The sequence below is a fragment of the Oryzias melastigma genome, linkage group LG3 (genome assembly GCF_002922805.2).
Source record: "Oryzias melastigma strain HK-1 linkage group LG3, ASM292280v2, whole genome shotgun sequence".
In the NCBI taxonomy this organism is placed as follows: Eukaryota; Metazoa; Chordata; class Actinopteri; order Beloniformes; family Adrianichthyidae; genus Oryzias; species Oryzias melastigma.
Window position 1 is genome coordinate 29,563,209 of NC_050514.1, and position 22,330 is coordinate 29,585,538.

Genomic DNA, 22,330 nt, shown 5'->3' on the forward strand with positions numbered 1-22,330 from the left:
TTATGTTTGAGTTTATTAAGTAAATGTTTTAGTTTCTGCCACCATGTCCCGTCTCCTGCATTTGGGTCCTCCACCACCATCCCTGACAGGTGAGTGGTGGGCTAGTTGTGTTGTTTGGTTGGGTTGGATTGGATTGGATTGGATTGGGTGGCTGGTTGGTTGGTTGGGTGAGTGGGTTGGTTTTTTGGGTTGGGTTGGATTGGATCTGATTGGGTGGCTGGTTGGGTTGGAATGGATGGCTGGTTGGTTGGGTCGGTGAGTTGTTTTTTTGTGTTGGGTTGGATATGATTGGGGGGGTTGGTTGGTTGGGTTGGTTTTTTGGTTTTGGTTGGATTGGATTTGATGGCTGGTTGGTTGGTTGGGTTGGGTTGGTTGGTTGTTTTTTGGGGTTGGATTGGTTGGTTATAAAAAAAACTGACATATCAAGCCTATTAAAGAGTTTTATTCATAAATTGATTAGATTAAACATGCTATCTTATTGAAATGACAATAGTTGCTAATAATTCAATTCAATTTTACTTGTATAGTCCAATATCACAAAGAGAAATTGCCGTATTGGGCTTCATGGAGGTAATTTTACAGATGCAGAAAATCAGTTGTAAAATATAAACAATAGCTAAAAAGTAATCAGACTAAATAAAACTGGTTATCCATGCCCTTAGACCCTTCCTCCCGGTAAAGAAAATCTCCTGAATCAGGAAAAAGGAAGAAACCCTTCGGGATGACCACATGAGGGAGATATCCTATCCCAGGACGGACAGGCGAACTGTTAAAGAAAAGTTCATTTCTACAACTACGTATTTAAATAGACTTCATTTAATCGTGAAAAAACACATTTCTATACAGTATACACATGACACACTGAATCCTGTCTGACTCAACACACTGCAGGTTGTTTTAAAATCAAATGTATAAATTGATGTGTCACGTGAATATTACTGAAAATATGATTATTTTATTGTTTACTAACATTGCATCCAGTACCACACGATATACATCACAGCTGTGTTAACATTGGTATGACTGTTTACTGAAAGGATAAAAATCTGTCTTTTTTATGGATGCATGTGTGTCTTGTACGTTTGTATTATGGACAACAAGTCTGCAGCTAAGTTATATATCATTAAATATGATGATTGTCAAGTACAGTTTGAAAGATAGCGGGCAGAAACAAATATACATAATCCTCTACCTGTTGTGTTTTACTTAACTTTTTCTTTTTTACACAATTCCCATATTCTGGTTCTTAACATCTATTTTAAAGTTAAAAATAGCTGTGAATAGGTTAACTGAAACAGAGAAACATTCTGAGAAACATTTTATTTATCAGTACTAACTTTTAAAACAGTCCATTACCTTCCTGTGGATTGGTAGGTATTTAACGTCATTTATTCATGCAAGACAAATTATGGACAATATTCTTAACTTTAACTTTGGTCTGATAAAAGACAAGGTCTTTTCAAAGATAGAAAGAGGTTCCAGCAAACAAAAAGCATCAGCTATACACGAGGAAGTATAAAATTACTAAACTGTATAATGGCAGCATTTTCCTTTAAAATGATTCTAAAGATTACTTTCAAAAATGTCTTATTACATATAGGTGTCCAATCAGAGTGTTTTTTGTAAATAATTGCATACACGTTGCAGCACATTGAAAGAACATGGACCCAAATGAGGAGTTTCTTTTAGGGACTGTTAACCCTTTAACACATTGAAAGCTTACGGTAGTTGAAAGAACGTAAACATTGGAGTTAAAATTCTGGTATTTATTTAACAAGATCCGTTAGAAAGTTTCTTTTTTTTGCAAACAACTTCAGAAAATTAGAAGGAAAAATTCTCTTCATCGTGCTATCTGTGTGGACTTTGTCTTAGACCTCACTACGGGGTTTCCTTGGGAAGCAGCTGCAAATCATGAACGTAGTTTAGCGTAACATGGATGTCTGGGTCCTTATTAATGTGGACACCTAATTGACTGTATGTGAGGAAAAAAGGGGGAGTCTTTGTCTTCTCACATTTGTTAAGCTTGTCTGCTGTTACTAATTACAATTTCACCAGTCAAGCTCCCCTAATCTGAGACCAGCAAGTACACCAAGTCCAACAGCACGATGAAGTGTGAGGCCTGGTGCCACAATAACTACCTCTGCAGTTAGTCCCAAATGGAGATGCTATCTGGCTGAGACAAATGAATACAGACACAGAGAAAAGTGGGAGCTCCCAACTTAAGGACGAACCACAGAAAAAAATTGGCTTCCTCTGATTTTTTTCCCCCTTTAAGTATAAAAGTAGCAACCTTCATTTTCTTTTTTATGCTTTTATCCTCAGTTGACTCTGTGAGCAGATACAAAAAGAAGAATATTATTAGATCTTGTCTGATCAGTGTCTTATCGAAAAAGACAAGGGAACTGAGTCTACGGTGCTGCTTGGTTTTCTTCTGCACAATTTCATTTATTTGTTTTTTCGATATAAACCTTTTTGTGTTCTGAAAAATGCATGAAGTAAAGCAGATACTGGGGGAGGAAGCACATTGGCATAAAAGTGCAATAACTGATGACCTAAGCACACATTGGGACCAAGAGTTGGTCGGTCGGCCAAGAAAAGCGTCTAAGGACACCAAACCAATCCAGCTAAACAGAAGATTTTCACAGGTGTGGAAACTGGTCCACACAGGTGACGGAGAAAATGCAGCGTCTGCTGGCTGCTGTGCTCCCGCCATGTTTAATTCATGACTGCAGGGGAACTTATCCATCAACATGATCCTCTTTTGGGTTCCTTCACTTACTGAGCTTTTATTTTCATATTGTAGACTTGCAGTCATGTGAAAACCGAGTCCAAAGGAGTGACTGCACAATCCGTGTTTGAACTGAGACTTCTCTGAGGCATCCACGGCTGTTAAAACACTGGTGAGGATTCAGATGTGAAATGCTTTAGACAGAAATCATCTCCCATCCATCAAGACGTAAAGCCCTGCAATACGCGTGAAGGCTGGCGCTGCTTCATCAGCCATGCATACCACATCCACGTCTGGTTTGATGGATAACTTTGTGACACCTCAGTAGATTTCACAGAAGCACTTGACCTTTATCTGCATGGCCCACTTCAATATACCGAGCAATGAAAGGCTCCGTCTTTTTAATACACGATTGGTTTCGTCAAAGGCCTCCACCACCGGACATGAGGATCTGCAGGAGGAATCGGAAAGGAAACCGATCCAACGACCTTGTACGATTAAACCTTCAAAGGGTGATAATAGGATTAGCATCTGATCAGTCTTTGTCTTCACAATCCATTCAGGTCAAAGGTTTTAATCCACTCTACTGTTTATCAAATGTTTGATTTTAGATACATTATTTAGTCTTGGAAGACCGAATCCGTGGAACCTGCTAATGAAAATGACTGGGAAGCAACAGGAGTAACACCGATGTTACTGTCATCCACTGCAGAGCATCTTTGATCTCTGAACCTGACAGGAGGCTGCTGTGATCCGTCCCAGGAGAGGCCTGCACTTCAGGCTGCCATCTGCCCTGAAACCTCCCAAATCCCAACGTTTCTCTGACCTCAAACGGCGGTGAAACCCACAAGTCTGACGCCAACGCTTCTCTGTAAGCTGATGTTTCAGGGCCGACAGACTCAGAAACGGTTTCTGTCTTCAGCCTTGTGAATATTGTAAGCGCACATGCACACACACTAATCACATTCTCAGTTTTTCACTCTATTGCCTCGTTTCCACTGAGCGGTCTGGACCGGACTGGTCCTCTTCAGAACCGTCCGGGCAATTCAAGCAAGCGTCTCCATTGTGTTGGATCATCAAGGCGCATGCTGGGTGTAGACTGATGATGTAGCTGTGCGACTACAGCAAAAGGTAATGACTACAGGAATGGAGGTTTTTCATATTTGAGTTTTGAGATTTTGTATTTGCATAGAATTTAATATTATCTGCAACAAGAATGTTTGGAAACGTTGGTGCTGGTCGGACGCTTCCTTTGTCCCAATACATTTCCACCAATCAATGAATTCCACTGTAGCTCCACCCTAACTGGTCCATTCCATTTTTCTATGGACCTACAACCAGTGGGGCATGAGAAGGTCCTACTTAATGGGTCAATTTTATAGTGGAAACGCTCAAAATATCAGTTTCCACTCAGTGGAAACCATACATATGAGATAAGATATGTCATAAAGAAATGTATAGAAAAAAAATGACAACACATTAAGGGGTGTGTAGATGGAGATAAAAGAAAATAACTCCTGCCATACTCCAATCCAAAAGAAAAAAAGTTTGTTTTTTCTTATTTCTTCTTCTTTTGTGAACTGTCACTACAATTGGCTGCCAGTTAGCCTACTTTAGCTTTTTTGGTTTTGTTATTTTCCATCTATTTTCTAAAACCGCTATATCTCTTTTGGGGTTCCAGAACTTGTCCTGACTATTGTCGGGCGAATCGCTGTTATTATTAAAAATGTTTAATTCCACACAGCTATGGTAGGATAATACTTTCCCTCCTATGGGATCAATAACATTCTAAAAAATATTTATTTAACCTAAAGTTCTTCAGCTCTTCATTTACTTTGGTTTCTCACTTCTCATTGTCAGTTTTCAAATCGATTTCAGGCAGTACAATTTTGGAATGAGTTCTCTCATCCAATAAAAACCAAATCTTCAAAGTGTTGTAGACAATGTTTATAAGGCATTTCATTTATATTCTTGATTGATTCTTGAACATACTTGTTTCTCACGAGTCAAATTGTCTTTTTTTTTAATTGTTGCTCATTTAGTTGTGAACTTCAATATCAATAGTATTATTTTATACATCTTATATTTATCTTTTCTGCTCTTGATTAGATTTTTATTGTTGGTTTTAAACAAACTTTCTTACGTGTAAACTACTGGTATACGTATTTTCACTTTTTTCTTTATTTCTTTATATCATTGGACTTTTTTCTTTTAAAAATGTTTTTTTTTCCCTTTTGGATGGAGGCCTTGGGAAAAAAACTATTTGGGTTTTTTTCTTCTCTCTGTTTGATTTTTTTTTCATGAATCTTTGCTCTGTATTTTATTTGTGCTAAACAATAAACATAATTAAAAAGTTATATTCTACATTACATTTATAAATGAACCTCAATACTCTGGTCACTTTGCTGGATCGATGTTTTGTGACGTATTTTTGACATTAGGTTAATGGTAAAATCTTGTATTCTAGACAAGATATGATAAAGGTAAAACTAAATGTTATATTCATTTTTTTCTTTTTTTTTTTTTTTGGAAAGCTGCACCAAAAGGATTAATTTGTGCACAACTTTGATTTTATGTATATGTTTCTTTTTGACACATACTACTCCATACATAATACATCGTTGTGTTTTAAAAGTACTCTTTATGGTTACTTTGTTGTTTTTAAACTTGGAGCTCCAATCTGATGCTGCTAGAATTTTGTTAAACTGACAATAAAGGATTCTGATTCCCACTTCTAGTTTAAAAGTTACTAGGATTTGTTTGAAAATACTTGGCAGGAGTTAAAACCTGATGGAAAATACAGATAAAACGACTGCCAGTACTTTTCTTATTCATAAAAACTGTAAGTACATCAGTTTTCCAGTAGCTGGTCCATAAAACGCACTAACTTTTTTTTCCCAATAACATGAATAGATCTCCAAGAGGCTTGGAATTGCATCTGTAAATCTTTTTTTTAACACGTTTACAGGTTTCTGCATTAAATTGATGAAGTGTGGCTGCTTCTTTGTTTTTGTGCTGAACGCACAAACGCAGCTGTTCCACAGAAGCACTTGTTTTTTATGATAATGCGCTCTCCCTTAAAGGTCTAGAGCCACTTGACATGCTAATTCTTAGCAATAGCTCTCTAAAAGTGACTTTTCATGTTTTTAACGGAATCTGTTCAAAATCCATTTTGGAGATAAATATCCCTCAGGATATCATGTTTTTAAAGGAGCTTGAATGGAGTCTGAAGGTCATATCAGTAACTTTGCAGCCTTTGTTACACTTTCCCCTTTGAAAGTGAAATTGTTAATGCACAAAACTTTGCTGTGAAAGATTCATTTGTTTGTCTAAGTTTTGCGTGACTGTCAATGTTTAAGATGTGTTTGGAAGGACTTTTTTACTATTCTTGAGTGGTAATTGGGTCATAAATCACTAAATCTGGTAGTTCTGTGTTGTTAATGTTTTTTTTTTAACAAAGATTTAAATACTTTGTTCATTTGAAACTTTAGACAATGCATATATTTCTGTACATTTATGAATCCTTAGTTATGAAGGAAATATTGGGTTCCACCTTTAAACTGTGTGCCAGAAATAAAATCAAAGGAAGTTTAATATTTTCCATCAAAATAAAAATGGAATCAGTGACAGGTGTCATCTAAACTGTTGTGTTTTGATGGGAATGAATATGGGATGATTAAACAAATCATTTAGTGATGTATTTTTAAGTGTTTAATAGATAAGTCTGCATGATTTGTTTCTTTTTCATCTCAGAATTTTTGATTTTTGATTTTTTTAGAATAAAATACCAGTGATGCTGTTTTGTGTTTTCTTCATTTTCACATCAAATTCTAGTTTTTAATGAACTCAGCTGCTTTCTATCAGTTAATTATCCCCCAATTTAAAGAGCTTAGGTTTCAGTTTGTTCCTCCTTTTGATTAGTCATTTTCAGGTTTTTTGTTTCTCATATTTAAGGTGAAGTTAAATGTTTTGTTTTACTTTAGGTCTATTTTTTTTTTTTATATCCTGTACACAAATTGGCCTCATGCATTAACCCCCCCCACAACCACAGCGTATTCCCAAAACCATCTTTGACGGGTTCTTTGAATTATTTTTAACCAATATTTCTAATAATAATAATTTGAAAATCATTTGCACTGTCCCTGTTAAATAAACTAATAAATAGAAAATAAACGGTTAAATAATACATAATGGGTTCACAAATCTGCATTTCTCAAGTCAAGGTGAATTTGTACACATTTGTATAAGTGTCGTGGAATAAAAGTGTTTTTTATGATATTTATAGACAATTTAAATACTAAAAAAACAAATAAGTTCAGTACCAAAAACATTTTAAACACAAAAATGTTCAAATTGTCTTTTTGTCATTGGTCGACGTCTCTTCTATTTGCTTTTTCTCTACTTCCAGCCCTCCAGTGAACTTGCACACATCGTTTTCTTACTTTTATTTTTATTATTTCTGGTGTACATACTTCCTGACCGTTATTTAAACTTGTACAGAAATTCCTATTTGTTTCCCTCAATCTAAACTCTGAGAGCTTTGCACAAGAATTCCAATATGCTTCAATGTAAGTTTGGTAAATAAAAAACCTTGAACCTTGACAGGACATTTTTTTGTTGTTATGCAATCTAAGTTTGTATCATATCTATCTTTGCACAAAGTTTGTTGTTCAGCCTTAAAGGTAAAGAAAAGAAGAACTCACTTAAAGATGTTAAAATGCTAAAACCATATTAATTTAAAAAAAAAATGTCTTCGATGAATAGATAAAGTAAATGTATGTGGTTATATATTACATCTGCTCTATGAATAATAGATGTAAATACATGATTGTAGCACTCTGTGATAAACTAAGGAACACAATGGCTGATGTGAAGTGGGAGGACTTGATACGTAAATGGCGGCAAGTCTTTGTTTCCTTCCAAAGGATTTTTTTCTGTCTGTAAATATTTTTGAATGTCAGTAGGAAAGAAAAGTAAGACATATAACCTGTGGGTGAATGTGTGAATGGGTCTGTAAAGCGCTTTGGGCCTTTGAGGAAGTCAGAAAAACACTATACAAGTAAACGCCATTTACCAAATAGCCTATACACTATTTTTATTTATTTCAATCTATAGACTTCTGGATGTGTTGTGGGCTGTTATGGAGGGATCGTTCCAAACCGTACATGGAAAACCTCAAAGGAACTTTATGTCTGGATGCTTCCAGAGCAAAGCTGCAGGAAGAGCAAAGGTCTTCTTTTTCAGGGGTTTCTTTAATACGGAGATATGAACATTTCAGTCCCAAACACTTAAATGAATGAATGAAGCTTTATTTTTATAGCCCTTTTTAGCTCCTTTAGGGCTACCAAAAAGCTTCACCAATAAAAGAAAAAACAAAAAAAAATTAGTAAAATTAGCCAAATTAAAAACAAAGTTTAAAGCAGCATAAAATAAATAAAAAAACAGTCAGCAATAAAATACATAAAAGTAAAAGAAAAGAAAATCCCTACCAACTGCTGAGTATTAAGACATTCTAAAGAGTCTTTTAGAGGATTTCAGTGACACAAAATATTGATATATGTGACAACAATTTTGGTAATCTATTGATCAATTTTTAAGTCATCCCCAGTGGTCTTTCAATTATGATTATGGTGTTTTTAGCCAAAGAAAAAATTAAAATAGTTTCTAGGAAATAGTTTCAAGACACAGAGTGAGGCCCAACCCCCTTTCCTCTCGCCTTTGGTGTTAACATGCTCTCCTGCTAGCTTACAGTCCCTCATAACCTCAAGCTGACATTACTGGTGCAGCAAAAATGGCGAGCGATATTGGAGCTGTTTTGAGCTAAATCTCAGCTCAGATGAGGAAAAAGAAGACGTTCATGGATCTAGTCATCCACAAGTGGATGGATCAGAACGAAGCGGAGCAGGGAGTTTAGGGCCCACCCACCCAAAGAAATCCCAGAAATGTAAATTTGAGCTCAGTTTTCCTATTATAAGTCCTTAATCAGAAAAATGCCATCAGAACATGGATTCAACACATGGATTCAACCCTAAATTTTACCTGAAGTTTTCGGTTTGCCGACCTACATATTTTTGAATACTTTCCTACTGGAGCCCAGCACTAGTTTAATTTGCCTTTCCCTCTTCTCTCTCTTCCTCTGGTGCATTGGGTGTGGAGGATACAGAGGACGGGTTAGATAGAAGTGGCTGGTTCCCCGTGGTGACCCCCGAGGGCAGCAGTGGAAAGCATAAGAAGAAGATTAGGTCAGATTTATTTTTGCGTTTCCAACCTCCCTGCTCTCCGTCTGAACTCTCTGCTGCGAGCTGAACCTCTTTCTGCTTTCATTGGAGTCATTGTTTGCAGCTGACAGCCCGATTCTATTTGCATAAGCATTCAAGTTTTAGCCTTTTTTATTTTGTGGTCTTGGTAAATCAGACTTTTTGTGTTCTAAATTTAATGAGAACACTGATCACTTCAAACAGGCTGCGTTAGATCTTTATAGTCTGATGATTCAAAGAAGAGGATGTGTGCTTTATTCTGAAGAACAGCACAAAATCAGACACATTAAAATGTAAAAAGAACTGTAGTGACTGAACGCTAACAAAATAGAAAACCCAGAAACGGCTCAGGATCAGGCAAGAAAATAAGGATTTAGAAATATGGATAACACAGGAATATGATCTCCGGTTTAAAGGAATGAAGAGGAGGAAGAGTTGTAATCCAAACATTTCAGACGAAATTAAGGAAAAATGTTCTCTCTGACATGTTTTTGTTCTAAAGCTGCGTATTATAGTAAGCAATTCACCTCGTAAAACATTGTGATTAATCTCAACATAAAAGTGTCATTAATCTGATTATTATTTTAAACAATTTAAAGTGCTCATTGAAAATAAATGTTCTAGATGTACAGTTTGATGTGATTTCATATTTTGATTATAGATAATATGGTCGGCAAATACTGTTACTAAAAAAAAAAAAAAAATCACAATTTCAATTATTTTTTTTCCCAGATTTGCAATTAATTTGTTAATTTTTTTTTGTCGATTCGTGGCCCACTAAAAATAGATTACTCATGATTAATTAACTACTCAAAACAAATCTTTACATGACAGCACTAATTCAACCATGTATTTACATTTTATCCAAACAAAATTGATTGATTTTTTTTCTTTAATCAAATTGTTTATTGGACATTTCCAAGATAAAGTACAAAAAATGGCATAATAAAAAATACAGGACAAGAATATAATAGAATTCTAAATAAAAGTCACAGTTATTCACACATGGGTTTGAAATTATTAACTATTGAAAATGAATAACGTACATTTTTAACATATAGATAAAGTATAACTGGATCAAGAATTCGCAGATACAAAATAAAAAATAAATACATAAATCAAAGAGAACAATAAATGGAATAGAAAATTAAAGTGTTAAATTAAGCAACTAGTCGTAAGGATGTACAGATGCTAAACCTTTTTGAGCTTTTGTATTCTTTGAAGTAGAATTTAATCTTAAATATTACTGCGGTTCCAGCTTTAGTAAGAAAACTTCAGGTTTTTTTATTAGTAAATTTACTTTTGTGAATATGAAATTTAGCCATGAATAAAAACATATTAATGAGAAAGTAAGCATCACGATCTTTGTGTTGAAGTTTATGAAAAAAAAAAGAAAAAATATTGAAAAAAAAAAGTTGAAAATAGAATCTAAATTCTGTAATTATTTGTGGATGTCTTTGAAGAATTTGTAATTGAATTCACAGGACCAAAATAAATGAGAGGATGTTTCAGGTTGCCCCTGGCAGAAAGTATGACTGGTGTTTAAGTCAACTTTAAAGTAGTGTTTGTCGGGATAGATTCTGTGTATTCGTTTAAATGAGATTTCATTGACTTTGTTTGCCGAGAAGAATTTTTGTGGTAGACTTTTTTCTATTCAAGAGATATATAGTTAGCCCAATAAAAAGTAGCTGATGGATGGAACAGAAGCAAGATCATTTTGGAACAAAGCTCGGATTTCTGGATTCAAATGTTTATCAGAAGAGAAGCAGAAGCGACCAAAAGAAGATTGTAACACGTCAGGAGGGTTTACAGTCAAAGGAGACGCGTTACAGGAACCCCTGAAAACATGCAAAGCCCAGATGGTTCAACATCAAACACCACTGCAAATTCTTTGGGGGTTATTTATATTTTTTAATGCATAACACATTCTGAGTAAGTATATAACAACCCAGTTTCCATTGATTGCACATGAGAACTGGACCGAGTCAGTGTGATGTCATCCATAGAAAATGGCTGACTTCCAGCTCAGACAAAATGAAATCACCATTTTTGTGCAGGATGAACTTTGCTGAAAACAGAAATAATCAGTGAGCTAAGCTGTGATTGGTCCAAGTTAGCAACCACTCCCACCAATCGTGGACGGAGATTCTTGGAAGTCCACCCCCCAACCACTTGAAAATAGACTCAGAAGAATCTGTCAGTGTTGGATTTGAGACCAGATGCTTTTATAAAGGCGTCTAATTGGTCAGTAATAACTTGAATAAGTTGCAATACATAAAAAAAATATATAAAATCTGAGTGGTCACGTTGTCCAGTTTTCATATACAGTCAAGTAGTTTAACTAAGAATTTGTGGTTTGAGCTGAAGGTCAGAAACCTCATGGTTTGGCTAAATGGGAACCATTTTTTTACATAAAAATGAGCTTTGATCCACAAAAACACACACGATAAATGGATCTGCAAATACTTTAAATGTGCTTTTTTGTTTGTTTATCCATTTTCCAAAACAAATATTAAATAAAAAATTCACAAAATGCTACTTGTTGCAGTAAATTGTTTTTTTTTCTTCTCCTCAAAATGTAGTATTCAATTAAATTAAAAAAGGGGACATCCGTCCCTAAATAGACTCATTGGTGTGCTAATTACATAGTAATAATACCAGGTAACCTTCATCTTTTTTTGCTCTCAGCAGCAACATTTTTCCTTCTTTGTCACCAGGATTTAGTTCTGTGAAGCTGCTCTGCTGTTAGTCTGCACCCCTGAGAGAGAGTCTGTCATTCATAGCCACACTGTTTATTTTTTGACCTTTGCATTTGTTGTATCCGTTTGTCCTTTAGCCAGCTTTGCAATTGGAGCTGAGTCCTCCGAGGCGAGGAAAGGAGGGTGAGATGAAAGATTCATACGGGCGCGCTGCATGGGGAAGGTAGCAGGAGATCTCCACCAGGGAGAGTTAATTAGGATCTCCCTTTCCCAAGCAATCAGTCTGTTCTTGACATTTCATCTCACTTTTCCCAACAAATCTCCCTACGACTCGCAGAGACGGGCAGAGGAAGTGCTTGACCTTGGCTCAGTGTTGTGCTGCTTTTAGCCCACATTAGTCTGTGAGTCCAAGGTCGCTTTCAACACCAAACATTGGAAGAACCATCTCTTCTGAAGTTACTTTTCCACAATGAAACGGTCATAAAACAATAATCATGAAATATAATTCAAAACAGTCTCCAAACACTTAACTCTTTTGTAAATAACTGATTTCGTGAGTCAACACGATGAGTTACTTCCTGTATTAGCATCCTTTGTGAATATTAGAAGGGTCGCTGCATGAACAAGCTACCAAAATATGATTTCTTCACCTCTGTGTCAAACCAGATGTTGATTCAGTTCTTGATAACTTGTTTTGTGCTTCAATATGTTGTGTGTAGAAGTCGAAGGGTTGTGGGTTTTTTTATTTTTTTTTATTTTGCGTATGTGTGTGTAAAGGTGTGTGTTTGTCTACTGTGGAAAGCACTTTCCACAGTGACAGTTTTCATACTCACGTGCCTCAGAGGACATGGAAGTAGAGCTTTTTTTAACAGATATTTTTAACAAATATCGACATCTACAGGTCAGTATCGATCCGATACTTAAGACCGATAATATCGATATTTTTGGATCGATCCACCCAGCACTACCGATTACTATTGTCATGCGATCAGTGATGTCACATAGTACCTTTTCCAGGTTCATATTTTTTTCATTTTCTGTTACATTAAATTTTTATTTCTGGAAATTACTTTTGTTTTCTGAATTTTTTTATTTCATATTTTGGAATAGTGTTTTGGTTTCTGGAACTTTATATTTTTTTATATATTTATTTTCTATTTGTCATTGGGATCTTTAAAAAGTTCTTGTGTTGAGTGATTTGTTGTTGTGATTTGTACTTCAGGGCCACCGTAAGTTTACATTGGAAATGTTGGAATTTTTTTTACATTTTCAGTTGCTGGTTTACTTAAGTTTTGACCAAGTAATAATTCTGAAACTGTTGACCATCAGCATTTGTTTGTGGTTAAAATTGTTCTTTTTATCTGGATTTTGGTTAGTTTTTTGGACATCAAGACATTGTCATTTACCGACTCCAAATAAAATAGGTTTTCTTTATAGAAATAAACAACCTTTTCCTGTTTCTTCAGTTCGCTGCATGTCTACCTTCTACCACACTGCCAGGGGGAATCCTCAGAAAAATAAACACTTATTAAAGTTCCACAAAAATGTTTAGAAATGCTGTAATCTAATAACTAAACATGATAGACACAAAACACAATTTAATGTGACCAAATTCCAAAGCTTCATCTATTATTGTGGTGGAGAAACGTCTTTCTTGTCCTGGTCTTCCTGTCTGTCAGCTGAAATTGGGCGAGGCAGACTGTATTATTGGACAGCAGTGCCAGTCTGAGCCAATGATGTGAGTCTATGATAGATCTCTTTAATGCACACTTTATGGTGAGCAATCCCCTGCAGAGGATTTTTCAAAAAGCTGACAGGGTGGTTATAGGTAACCTGCTGGCGGAGAAAGGAGAAAATTGCTGTTCAGAAATGACTTCAGACCGCAGCTTTCAAGCCACTTTCTGCCGCGTGTTTGTGGCGAGCAGAAACAGATGACAGAATTTCCTCACCTTTCAGAGATTCCATCATGAGGGGAACAACACAGAAAGGGAAGACAAGCTGGAGTGTTTGTGACAATAAAGGTGAAGCGTGACACTCTGTGCCCCCCTGACACCGGGCTTTAAACCCATCCCTCCCCCTGTCTGAACACACTCAGACCCGGCCCGTTTTTATTACACAGCTGTTGACAGGAGCCCAGCTTCTTTGATTACTGCGGTGATCCCCACGTCACATGACAGGTGATCTGAGGGGTTGGCCTCCGCGTGGCTGCTCGGCTCATTAAAACCTTTCTATGTGTGATGAGTTTCACATGTCGGATTCAATGGTTTGATTAAAGTTGTTTCTGTATTTTGATGATCTTTAAAGCATGTTAGAATTTTGTCATTTTAAGCAGATTATTTTTTTTTTTTTTTGCATGAACCTTTAAAAAATATTACATTTCAAAATTTATGGGAAAAAAAACAGCAAAAAAAAAACAAAACAATATTTTTGTTGTTTTAATCCTGACTTTAATTTTTAAATGATTGATCTGGTTTATTTCAAGTATAACTTATGGACAAAGAGACAAAAAAAAAAAAAAACTAAAAATATTTTAAACTCATTTCAGAAATAATGAATTGCTTTTAAAAAAAAAAACAAAAACAAAGATGTACTAAAGTCATAGTTGATTCATTAAATATAGTAGAAGTCAACTTGTATAATCCATATCATATATATAATACATAGTAGCTTCATTTTATAGTTTTTGTAATCCGGTTAGCTTTCACTTTTTCACAGAGGTTCAGAGGATTTAAATAAATATAACTGATTTCCCCTAAAAATATTTTCAAATTTCACCAAAAAATTAACGTAAGTACTTTTGTGCAATTGTCATCTTACATAAAACTGTTGCTTTTATTTTGAAAGGCACCTGTTCAGATTCTGCATTTCTCAACACAAAAACAAAAAAAAAGGAGAAGAAGGAAATATAGAAATTTAAAAACATGGAGTTTTATCTTTGTTAATTAACAGTTAAAATGTCAAATTGTTAAAAAAATAAAAAGTGAATATCCGATTTGGTTGGATTTCATTAGATTGATCCGATTATTTTTTTATGTTTTCTTAGAACATTTTTACATTTATTACAGTTTTATTTTTCTAAGTTAAAATGCTCAGTTGTCCCAAAGTGAAACATAATATCAATAAAATACCTCATATTCTGATTAAAATCATAAATAATGGGACTCCTATTTGGCATTGTCCCATGGTGTGGTGTAGAGTTTAGTCTATGTAACTTTAACAAATTTATGAAGACGGTTAGTAAGGCAACCAACTTTTCTGTGATATCAATCTGGCAAAAAAATATAAAGTTCCCACCACATCACACTTAATAGACAAACACAGCTGGTATGTATGGAAAAGAGACTTAAAACAACAAAAAATGGGGTTTATCAACTAATCTATAAATGTGTTTATTTGAGGTTTAAAGTTGGAATACTCCTCCAATGCAAATTGTTTTTTTGTTTTTTTGAGGCATTTCTCTGATGATAGAGGACATATATGAAGAACATTAAGCTCAAAAATTCATTTCTCATTTTTTCTCTGTTCAAATTGTTGTGAATCGGGAGTAAAAAAAAAAGTAATTTGAAAAAGATTCTATTTGTGATGTAGAATTTGCTGGACTCGGCTCCATTCTCATGCATCCTCTTAAAGTCGACTAGATCCATGCACGTCCTTGTTTTCCTCGTCTGGCTCACCAGTAATGTTCGCTTGGGGGTGTGAGGGACTGTAAGCTAGCAGGAGAGGACAGAAACAGATGATTCAGTTATGGGTGACGGGAAGAGGGCTGGGGTTGCTTGATGCCAGCGATCCCACCCACAACTCAGAGGCCAATTTCTAAAAGAAGTTCCGAGCTCAGTCTTGTGGGCTCCATACGACCCCACTCCCAACCATAACGTGCCCAGGAAAGCATAGGGTAAGAGAATATGGAAAATCTTTTGTAACTTTTCCTAAATTTTAAAGTGTTTCCGATTGTGATGCAGGACGCAACTCAGCTTCATGTTCTCAGGTTCTTCATTCTGATGTCAGAACACGGCAGCACTCGGATTGGTCGACCTTCACCTGCGCAGATTTGTAAGTGTAAATCTCTCTGCAGCGCTCTCACACATGCTGGCTTGTTCTGAGAGCAGATCAGAACAAAATAAACTCATTTCCCATCTGTGCACACGGCCATGAATTATTAATCGATGGACGTGTACACAAACGTACAGTCCAGATTTATGCGCGGCTCCTCTGTTTTCCCTGTGATTGGAGATGAGCTCCTTGGTTCTCTGTTGTCATGCTAACGCTGGAAATGATGCCAAATGTTTATGTAAGGACAGTGAAAACAAGCCACCCCCCTTGTTTAATTATTTTACAGTTATTTTATTATTGTTTAACTTTAAAACTGTTTATTTGTTTTGTGAGTTTCCTACAAATTTTGTAGTTACCATAAATGACCAGCAGGTGGAACTAGCGCCGTCGCAGAAGAATGACGTCATGCTGGAGCGCGAAAAGAGCAGCATGAACGAGAGAAAAGAAAGGAGTTTGGAGGAGCGCTGAGAGTTAGATTTGAGAGAAAACCACCTGTATGTGTTTGCATACGCTGCTGTACCTATCAGAACCCGTGAATAAACCGCACAAAATGTTCAGGAGTCTGCTGTTCATTTAAAGTGTGCAACATTTATGTACTGAAAGCTGTTCCATTTTCACAGAGCGCGGAGACTTTAAGCACACACTGTCTTGGTGTCACCGCATTTTCACGATGAATTGCAAAGAAAACATCTGGCCCTCCATAAATTAAAGCAAATACTGTCAAGCGTGGAAGAACACACAGAAGAATAGAGCCCAGGCTTTCTGTGTTGGAGCATATTTCTTCACTGTGGGCATGTTGCACTTATTAAACAGTGTTGACAGAAGTGGGGAGAGAAAAAGGTGCAGAGGGAACGTTATCACACCAAAAAGTAGCTAAAAGCTAAAGAAAACTGCAATTAAAAACATTTGGCTTTAAAAGTTCATGGAATTTTCTCTTGACCCCATTAATGTTGGAGGAACAATGCGAACAGATTGTGAAGATAAAGAGATTTGAAAGGCTTTTGGTCTCCAGAGAACCAAACGGAGAAGTGTTCTCCACAAACGAAGAAAACTTGAACCAGACGGGAAATAAAACGACACCAAGAACAAAACTGAAGCAAAGCATCATGGAAAGAAGTCCAGGTCTCATAGGAAAGAGTTCACGACTTTAGAGAAAACTGACTTTTGGACAAAAGTTGAATAGAGTTCCAGGAGAAAAATGCTGCTGAGCCAAAATATTTAGAGTTGAACGAACTTTCTGGAAGGTCTTCCTCATTCATTTGCAGTGTTGCTTCCTAGACTGAACATCACAGCTCATGGTGGTGGAAGTAATTGGCCTCACTTGGTATAAGCTATCTTGTGATAGGACGTTTTTTTGTTTGCATCACATGTACATAAAAAGACAATTAGGAAGAGAAACTGACAGTTTTTTTACTTCTCAATCTATTTTAGACCTTTTTACAAATGTAATCGATGTATCTGTGGTTTTAAGGCATTGGCTGTACATTAGAACTGGACTGAGTGACTCCTCCCCCCCTAGGATTCCAAACAGGAAGTACCGCTGGCTCCAAGAAGCCAGAATCCCATCGACTTCAACAGAGAAATAAGCAGCAAATACCATGAGGTGAGGGAAATAGCGATTCTGAATCATTTTATGAATTTTGAATATTTGACATTAAAAAATTAATAAAATTTAAAGTAAAAGTAACAAGCAGAAGTGAATGCAGGGCATTTGCTCTCAGACATCATGCAGATCGCATCATATGACCGGACGACTTCAGTATCGATGGCCAATTGACTTTGGATGAAAGTCTGTGTGTAAGAATTAGTAAAATCACATGTTATGGTTCCATCTGGAGGAGGAGGGTAGAAAACGTTAGGGCGCTACTGGCGATATTCGTGGTGGAGATTTCCAAACGTTGCTCCATGTTAGAGTCAAATCTTAAACACGCTCAACTCAGCACTTTATACTGAGACGGAAGTCATGGCAGCAGGTGTGAGTCGACAGGATAGCAGTATCGTAGCAGCTAAAATCTCACTAAAATCTGCATTGATAATAGTTTTCTAATCGAATCATTGCCTCCCAAATCATAATTGAAGCGTGAAGTGCCTCAAGATTCCAACCTCTAGCTATTACTCTCATTCTATTGGTCAGAATAAACATTCTTGCTCTGCCACATTTTTTAGCATCTTCTTGCTTAATCCCAATATTTTAATTAATTTAATTGTTGAAGATATTGAATTTATAAACGGACCAATCAGATGCCTCAATAAAAGTATATAGTCTCATGTTGAACGTTTGATTGACGGGTTCTCCTGAGCCCACGTTCTAGTGGTGGACTTCCAACAAGCTCACTCCTGATTGGTGAGAGTGGTTGCCATAGAAATGTCAGTCACTTCAGACAGTCCAGCTCAAACATGGTGACATCCTTATTGCAACTGGACTGAATTGATGTCATTTTTTTGGAGCCAGTGGGTGATGTCACACTCACTTGGTCCAGTTCTCATAAACAGTCAATATTCTGAACCAATAATTAACAGATTTTTTTAAATGTATCTTTTACATCCCTATACCCGTTACTTTCAGTTTTATATCAATTTTTCAAGACATATCTGTTATCCTTCACATCGCTACTAAAAAGCTCAATCTTACAAGGTAGTAACATGTTTAGGACCAGAATATTGTGTTTTTTTGCTTTAGTTTAGAAGATGTCCAATCCGATGAAGCCCTTTTTATTGTCACACGAACAAAACTAGAGGCCAGTAAACCTGACTAACACAAGATCCACTAACAAACCTCACATTTTAAATGAGATTTTCTGTTTTAAAAAGCCATCAAGGCCCGATAACATCTCTTCTTTTGAGTAACACAAATTACTTTGCCCATTAACTGAATTTAAATTCTGCACGCGGTGTTTGGAGCTGTGTTTACTTTAGCCCTCAGTGCTTTAAAGCCACCCAGTGTGCAGACCTGCAGAAGCTCCTCTGAGACCAACTCATTCTGTCGTGCTTGTTGATTCAGGGTCGTGCACCTGTCTGCGAGTGGCAGAAACACCCCGAAATGAGCTAAAGGACAAGGAGTGTTTGTGGAAATACCAAGCTCTGACCTCTTTTAAAAACTCACTGTCAGTCCGCTCAATAAGATGTTCAGAAACTCTCCTGGACTCCACACACAGACCTGTTAGAGGTAAAATTAAAGGAAAAAGGTGAAGAGATTTTTTTTTTAAAGAAAGCAGTCTGTGAGCACACTTTTCACACATCATAAAAAACTGGAGAAGTCTGCACCGAGGAGTAAAGAACCAGGTTAATGTAAGCTAATGAGGAGTTTAAAAAGGAAAAGCAGAGTGTCTTTTCAAAGTTCATCTGGAAGTTAAGATTACAGTCCTTCAACAGTTATTCTAATATGAAAACCATTAATTAAAGATCCCACTCTTTTCCCCACTTTCCCATCATTCCTTTGGTCTGCAGCTTTAGCCGCTCTTTCATCGGAGCGCGCTGGATTACTTTCAGCTGTGAAACTCGATAAGGCATCAAACATTTCTCCACAGACATTTCAAACAATCCCCATCTTGAAGGACAGAAACTATTATAGTAATATTATCAGCTTGCCTGCAATTAATTTGGACTTCATTTGAGACAAAAAAAAAATCTTAAACTCCAAAAGAAGGAACCTTTTCTAAATCTAATTTAAATGTTTTCATGTCTCTAATTTGTTTCCTGTCACAGACTGTCTTCCTCTGAAATCCATCTTCAGGTACATTTTTAAAATAATATTTGCAAATAAATTAAGCTATTGGAAGCACTGATGCCATTTTCACGACAGCAGCCTCGTCAGACACCACTTTTGGTTGTTCTTCTGAGAAAACATCAGATTTGCTGGAGGAAGCAGTGCGGTACCTTCCGAATTCGTTGCTTCTCCAGGCACACGTCCCTTTTAACTGCACTTCTTCAGTTTGGCAGTTCATCAGCTCGTCTGATCACCTGGGACTGAGGCAATGATGGGGTCGTTTGCGGTCAAGCAGAAACAGCAGTTTGACTGTCATTATGTGGGGCAGCAGGGAGACAAACACGGAGTCGTACTGAAAGACTCTCAGTGCAACGTTTGCTCACATTTTCCTACATTTTGTTTGATGTTCATGGATTCTGTTGTGGGAATTGCAGACATAAAAACTGCAAAGAGGTTTAATACAATAACAAAAGATTAGAAATACTAACATTTAGGAAAGAATGACAACTTTATTAATTAAAAAGAAGACATATCTGACATCTCTATCTCGTATGTAGAGCCCCTGAAATTAATCAATATAAAAATGTTCAGTCTTAAAAGACACTGGAGGATGACATCTATTCTTAATTAGCAACAAAACCTGTAAGAACTAAATGCCATTGAGGAAAAAAAATAAATAAATAAAGTTCAATATTGTCACTGTAATATTCCTTTTTGTTTTTGATGCGGTCCTCTTTTTACTCCGGCATTGACAACATTTTCTTTTGGTCGTGTCCCACAGTCGCTACATCCAAGTGCGATGAAAATTGATCATAGGTGAATATACATGGAAAAAGTTCTGGTGAAAATTTTGCAAATGAAAATTACTATTGGTGACGTCATTGAGTCTAAATAACATCCAAATTTGAAGACACTATTTTTCCATAACTCTCCGTTTGCAGGGCTAAATGTGGGGGAAGAGAGATTTGAGCTTGGTGCATATTTCCAAAGTTAAAGTTACTTCTGGTCAAAGAAAATACTCTTGACAATTATAAGATAAAATAAAACTTTTTAGAAAAACAAAACAGGTGTTGTGAAAAAAAAGTAAGTCTTTTTTTTACTTTTACCCGCCCTTTTTCTTCTGCAGAAGCCTCTGGATGATGCCAGTGGGCCATCGGGAACCAAGGAGGCTAAATCTACCCAACGGGTTATTTCAACTGCATTTCAAAGTGTCTTCAAATACAAGAGTGACTCAAAAGAACAAAGAAGAAGCTATAGCCAAATGGATTGGAAGCACAGATTGGAAGCAATTTGCCCACAAGTTATTTTTATATTTGCTAAAAACAACATAATTATAATTAAAAGGTCACTGGACAGACTTACAATAGATCACCGGATAATTGGATGAGACTTTAAATCAACTGTGAATGTTTGTAATTACGTCCCAATCAAACTAAGTTCACTGTTCGATTTTAAGAATCTTACATGAAAGTTGTTGAAATCACTAAAAAAAAGTCATGATATATGTTGCTCATGTGTTTCAGTTTAACTTTAATTTGAAAACCACATCTTACATCCAACAGGCCTCACTGTGCAGACCTGATATGGATCACAAATTTGATTTTGTTGTTTTGGATCTCTCTCTGCAGTTTTGGTTCTAACTTTGTGGTTTATTACATCAGATTGTCAGCAAATAATTCAATTCCATTATTTTGAAATGAGTGTTGCGGCTGATAAATTTGATTCACTGCAGAACTCAGCCAGTAGAGAGGCTGAAGGGCGTCACTCAGCTGCTTTGCATTCCCAAAGTGCCTTTGGAAAGTTGGACTACAGCTTTATTTTTAAACAGGAAGTTTGGACTCAGGGCTTCAGTTTCTGTGGGCTTTAACTCTTTTCCACGCAGTCAAAGTCACCTGTGTCTACAACCACTTTGACTTCCCTGGACCAACCGGATTTCTGTCTCTTTGCCCTCGAAGTTGCATTATGGGAATTATTTTTCTGTCAACTAAAATTTAGGTTTTTTCCTATCCCCAGTAACTGGCATATTTTGATACAATAAAATGAGTATATTTTTTGTCAAAAATAATCTTTAAAACATAAAACAGTATCGTAGATTCAGATGATACATTAAATATTAAACACATAAAGTACCTAACTCAACACACTATTTGAATAATGTCAACATTATTCATCATCAGGATTTTATTACGTTTTATCTTATCTCTTAATTTTTATCTGATTTTAAGCTGCTTTTATGGTATGTATCTTATTAGTTTTTTATTCTACTAATTTTACTTGTTTTTATATTTTTATTATGTGTCTGTCACTGTTTAAACTGTGTTGTGTGTATGGAGCAAGGACAGCCACCTAATTTCCAGGAGGATTAATAAAGTAGCCTACATCCATCCATCCATCCATTAATTGTTCATTTGAAAATGGATCTTTAAATAAAATCAATCTTTTGCTTACAAAAAGTTAGCTAAAAAATACATGAATAAATAAAACTAATAATAATATTAATAATAATAATAATGAATTGCAGGTTTATACTTGTAACAAATAATTTAAAAACAGCCCCCGCCTAAAGTTCTCTGACCTCGTCTCTGTATTTACTCATCTGTGAATTCACTCATTTTGGGGGGGATTGGTGGTGAATACAGAGCACTCTTCGTGGATTCTGTCGGCTGGTGCACACAGATCCACCTGCACCTTATGCCTTAATCACATGCACCTGGGTCCTGCGGGTTTTTGGGTTGTCCAGGCCCTTGGAAAGTCATGCGCCTGCATCTTAAAGGAAGCATGGGTGTGATTTGCCCACCTCAAAGACCTCAAGAAAATGGAATGAACCATTTTTGCGCATGGGATTAGTGAGTATTTCATGAAGTATTCATGACGGACGAAAATGTAAGTT